Source organism: Triticum urartu, chromosome 1 (genome assembly GCF_003073215.2).
Source record: "Triticum urartu cultivar G1812 chromosome 1, Tu2.1, whole genome shotgun sequence".
NCBI classification, from domain to species: Eukaryota; Viridiplantae; Streptophyta; class Magnoliopsida; order Poales; family Poaceae; genus Triticum; species Triticum urartu.
The window spans coordinates 276,346,090-276,351,659 of record NC_053022.1 but is presented as its reverse complement, the minus strand read 5'-3'; positions in this window follow the sequence as shown (position 1 = coordinate 276,351,659).

Genomic DNA, 5,570 nt, shown 5'->3' with positions numbered 1-5,570 from the left:
TCTTCTGCAGCCCTCATGGACCGCTCACCTTCCCGCAGCGGTTTCATTACGCCATCAGGGCACAATAATCACGGGACATGGGGGAGTGGGCGTAGTTGATCCCACGTTCCCCCATGCCACGCCTCCTCGGCTCCGCCGCGCGGGTCTATAAGTAGGGGGATGAGGGGGAGCGGCAGAGGCTTGCACGCTCTCCCTCGCTCCGCCCCTCCTCGCCTTCCTTCTTCTTCCTCACACTGCCACAACAACCCATTGCCGCGCCGCTCCACCGTCGGACCTCTTGGTTCCTTTGGTCCCGCCGCAGCGGGGTCATGCGCGTCTCCGCCGTTGCATCGTCTTGTTCCTCGCCGCGTCGCTCCCATGGCGTTGTCGAGCTCGTGGGATGGCTCCAACGTCCACGAGGACCACGTCGAGTTCCTCCGCCGGATGCGGCGCCTGCCGGGCGAGAACTTCGTGCGGGTTCGTCAGGCGCCGGCGAGGGAGATTTCGCCGGCACCGGAGGAGGGCGAGCGGGTGATCTTCCGCTCGCACTGCCTGCGTGGCTTCGGCCTCCCGGCGAGCGGATTCCTTCGAGCTTTCCTTGAATTCTACCACCTCCAGCCGCATCACCTCACGCCCAACGCAGTGATGCTGCTGTCGGCTTTCGTCACCCTGTGCGAGGGCTTTCTTGGGGTTCTCCCCACTCTCGAGCTCTGGGGGGAATTCTTCCAGAGCAAGCTCGACACCGTCGTCGCGGGCGTGCCCGCCCCCTGCGGAGCCTTCATTGCCATGAGGCGGACGGGTGAGAACAATCCGTTTCCGCCCATCCCGCTGATCCAGTCGGTGAAGCTCTGGCAGAAGTCCTACTTTTACGTGAAGAACGTCGCCCAGCAAGGCGACTACGTCAACCTGCCGGCTTACGTAGCCGGCCCGCCGGCTGGGAGGCAACCTTCGTGGAGCTACCGGGCCAGGTCATTGTCTCAGGCCGGGAACGCAGCCGTCTCCCGGCTCCGGGTGATGATTCAGTCGGAGGGCCTGACCGAAGCCGACTTGGTGGCCGCCTTCATGGAGCGCCGAGTACTTCCGCTCCAAGGCCGGCCTCACATGATTTGCCAGATGAGCGGCCGCTTCGACCCGTGCCGGCTGAGCACCAGGGAGATGCCTCACGCAGAGGTGTCTTACATGGTGAACTACATCTCCAACTGCAAGCTCGCCGAGGATTGGCGATACGGCAAGGGGCCGTATTCTCGCGCCAACCCTCCGCCTACCGTAAGTTTTTCTTCTTTTCTTCCTTTTTGTAGCCGGCCTCTGATCAGTTGGTTTGTCCTTAGCAGAACCCTCTTCTTCCGCCGACGGCCGGGGCCGCAGGGGTAGAGCGCCAGCTCCTCCCCGACCGCATGGTGGACGACGCCGACGATCCGGACCTAGGAGCGGCCGCCATGGAAGATGCCATCATGGGGGAAGGCGACGAGGCAGGAGGCGCGGGGCTCAGGGCCGGCTTCGAGGACTAGTCGGACGACGACGAGGTCGAAGCTGCCCCGCACCGCCAGCTGGCGCTTGATCATCAAGGCGCGGGCCCGTCTGCCGTGCCGGCTGCCCGTGGCGGCGCGCAGAAGCGCCGGGCCGCGTCGACCTTCTTCGGCAGCTTGCCGAAGAAATCCAAGGCTTCCACGGCGGCGACCAAGCGGGATGAGACGGCTGTGAAGGAGGCCCGCTTCCGCAAGGCGGTGAAGCAGCCGCAGGCGATCTCGGCGTAAGTCGTCAAACGTCTTGCATATATATATATATATATTGTTGTCCTCTTCGATTGAAGCTCTTCTAAACCTTTCTTTGCTCGCCGAGCAGGGCACCGCTTTCCCTTGAGCGAGGTCCTGGCGGCTCCGTAGTCGGGCCGACTGGAGGGTCCTCAGGCTCCCGTCGCGTGGATCCCCGTGCCGTGCTTAGGGAGGCCATGGAGCGGAACGCACGAGAGGCGCGGGAGGAGCGGGAGGCGGCGGAGCAAAGGACCGCCCGGGCGGCGAAGGAGCAGGACGACGCGGCAGCCAAGGCCCGGGCGGAGGCGGCAGCCGCGGAGACGGAGGCGGAGGCCTCGCACAACCAGCCTCCGCTGCTCGTCGTTCCCCTCCGCGCCGTGGCCCCCGACATCCCCGTGCCCCCGTCGGAGGAGGTCGACCAAGACCCGCCTGTGATGGAGAGGAGGGAGGACCACGTGGTCTTCGTGGAGGGGGCGCCGCAGACGGCGCCGACTGGAGCGGGCCAAAGCGGCCAATCAGCCGCGGCGCCAGAGCAGTCGGCCGGGGGCGAGCCGGAGGCAGGGGCCGGCCTCGAGGTGCAGCCGGCATTGCGCCGGCGCGCAGGGGGAGGCACCTCCGCGCCAGAGCCGCACCGAGCTGCGGGTGCCAGCCAGACAGCGGAGGCCGTAGAGGCGGCCAGCGTCAGCACGTCCGAGTGGACTCCCAGCGAGGGGACGAGCGAGCTGAACGCAGCGGCCCAGGAGGTCCGGAACCGGCTTCAAGCCCAGGCCGCCTCGCTGCAGCGATACACCCAAGAGTTCCTCGCGACACGGGCCATCATCCGGGCGAGCCTTCTGGCCTTGGTTATTTTGCTCTTTTGATTTCTTCCGTGGGAGCGCGTCAGCGCACCCACTGGGTGTAGTCCCCGAGTTCCGAGTCGGCTGCTGCGCAGGCGGCTTGGAACTTACTAGGTCCTGACAACTATCTTATCCTCGCCTCCTGTCTGATCTTCCAGGAGTATCATAACCTCCGCGTTGCTGCCTTCAACTCCCAGGCTCAGGAGCTGGGCCGGAAAACCGAGGACCTGACTAGCAGCCGGAGTGCGTGCTTTGTTTCGCTCATCTCCTGTGGGGGCACGTCAGCGCACCCACTGGGTGTAGTCCCCGAGATTCGGGCCGACTGCTGAGCAGTCGGGTCGGATCTTCCTTGACGACTTCTTCCTTATTGATTTTTCCTTTGTCCTCATGCCTGCAGGAGCCAATGCCGACTTGAGGGGGCAGCTCAGCAGGGCCCAGGCCGCCCTTCGCGCCAAGGAAGCCGAGTACAACACCTTGGTCCTGGAGCGTGACCGCCTGGCCAAGAAGTTGGCCAACTAGGAGGAGAGGCACAAGGCGGCCCTGAAGAAGGCGCAGGACAGCGAGGACGCCGTGAAGGCCGAGTTTGAGACCGAAGCGGCGGGCTGGGCTGAGGCAAAACAAGCGCTGAGCGAGGGCTTCGGTCGTATTGAGGATCTGATCGATGGTAAGCCGCCTTCCTCACTCCTTGCTTGCCCCTTGCCCCCCGATTTGTGTTCTGACTTGTGATGCTTTTTGTTTTCTGTGCAGACTACTTTCCCGGCTACTCCGTCTTCGCCACCCAAACCATCGAGGCCCATCGCGAGGCGCGCCGGCAGGCGGGGGCTGAAATCGTGCCGGACGCGAGCGGACGCTTGAGGAGCAACTCTTGGCGGTCCAAGCCCGGCTGCAGCCGACTCACCGTATGCTCCGCCGCCTCCAGCGCGCCGGGGCGCAGGTGTTGGCCGCCCTCTGGCCAGGCGAGACGATTCCCCGCACCCCGAGTCGGACTGCCGACTGGCTGGAGGTTGCGGTTGGCCGCTTCGAGGCCTGGAAGGCATCAGCAGCCTGACTTGGAGCTGGGCGGGCGCTGGAGTTCGTCCGAGCCTGGTATCCGGGGCTGAACCTGGACCAGCTGCGCACCTGGCGGCTGGAGGCCGACGAGGAGATGGAGGAGGTGCGACCGGCTATCGCTCAGCATGCTTCGACGATCGTCGAGTGCACTAACATCAGCGTCTTCGCTCCTGAAATAAATGACGACGGCGTTGCCCAGCCGGAGGAGTGGTTTAGGCTGGACCTGGCAGCGGGTGAGGACTCGGCAGAGGAGATCGCCTCCAGCGATGAAGGCGAAGACGACGAAGGAGAGGAAGGCGAAGACGTTGAGCCGGCCGGTGAAGCGGCCAGCCAGCCTCAGCCTGACAGTGCCTCTAGCAACGAGGCGCATGCTAGCACGCCCTCTGCGGGAGGCGGTGATCATGCCGAGGTTCGCCAGCCGGCCACTCCTCCAGCCGGCACTGCCATCTCCACCGACCTGCCCGACTCGCTAGTCGCTCCCTTGGCTTAATCTGTCATTCTTGCTTTTTCTGCTTGTTACTCTTTGAACAATTTTTATTAAACTCGCGCAGTTCCACCCACTGGGGGTGTATTTGAACTATGTTGAATGCTGGCCTTTTGAAGGTCTTTTGTGTAAATATGATTGTGTGCGTGTTTGGTTTCCATTCCCGTATGCTTTTTATTCTTAGGCTGTTTCCTTTGCCGCCTTCCCCTTTTGGGAAGGCAAGTACTCAAGCTTTCTTATATTGAAGCGGCGTGAATGGAAGCCGGCCGGCCGGCTACTCTGGTAGTCGGTCGGTGGTGGGAGAAAAACCGGCTTTTATTATATTAGTCCATTAGTCCCTAGCCGTTTTTCGTGTGGGCGTCCTTTCCTGCCTTTAACTCTTGCCATCCGGACAGCCGGTTCTTTGAACTGCGACTTTTGGCAAGAGAAGGCTTGGGTGCCGGCACACTACTTGTCTGACCGCGGGTAGGACTTCTAATATAACTCCAGGCGGCCAGTCCCCGGGCCGACTAGTCGAACCCGGTGCTGGACGAAAAAAGTGAATGTAATGACAAGGTCATGAGCATGATATTCTTCATTTATAGATAAAAGATGGCAGTCCCCGAGCTCTCCTCGGGGGGCCTATTGTCTCGTACTTAGTACAAAAGTTAGCGTGATACATACTGCATTTCAACTATAAAATCTTCGGAGGAGGTTGGCGTTCCATGGTCATTCCGACTCCTTGCTGGAATCATCTCTCTTGCGTGCCTTCGGCTTCTGCGCGTCGATCAGGTAGTAGGAGTCGTTACCTAAAGCTCTGCTGATGATGAAGGGGCCCTCCCAAGGGGCCGAGAGCTTGTGCTGGCCAGCTGTTTGCTGGATCAGCCGGAGCACAAGATCGCCCTCTTGGAAGGATTTTGGCTTGACCTTCCGGCTATGGTAGCGGCGCAGGCCCTGCTGATAGATGGCGGACCGGCTGAGGGCTAACAGCCAGCCTTCTTCCAGCAGGTCGATGCCGTCTTCTCGTGCTTCCTTGGCCTCCGCCTCCGTGTACATGGTTACCCGAGGCGAGTCGAACTCGATGTCAGTTGGGATGACCGCCTCGGCACGATACACGAGGAAGAAAGGAGTGAAGCCGGTTGACTTGTTTGGGGTAGTGCGCAGACTCCAGAGGACGGCCGGCAGCTCGTCGAGCCCAACAGCCGGCCGAACGTCCAGTGGTACGACCAGTCGGGGCTTGATGCCGGAAAGGATGAGGCCGTTGGCTCGCTCGACCTGGCCGTTTGACTGCGGGTGGGCAACGGACGCTAAGTCCAACCGGATGCCTTGCGTCGCGCAGAAACGTGCCAAGGCTCCCTTGGCGAAATTCGTGCCATTGTCGGTGATGATGCTGTGTGGCACGCCGTACCGAGTTGTTATATCTGCGATAAATGTCACGGCAGTCGGCCCATTCAGCTTCTTGATCGGCTTTGCCTCAATCCATTTGGTGAA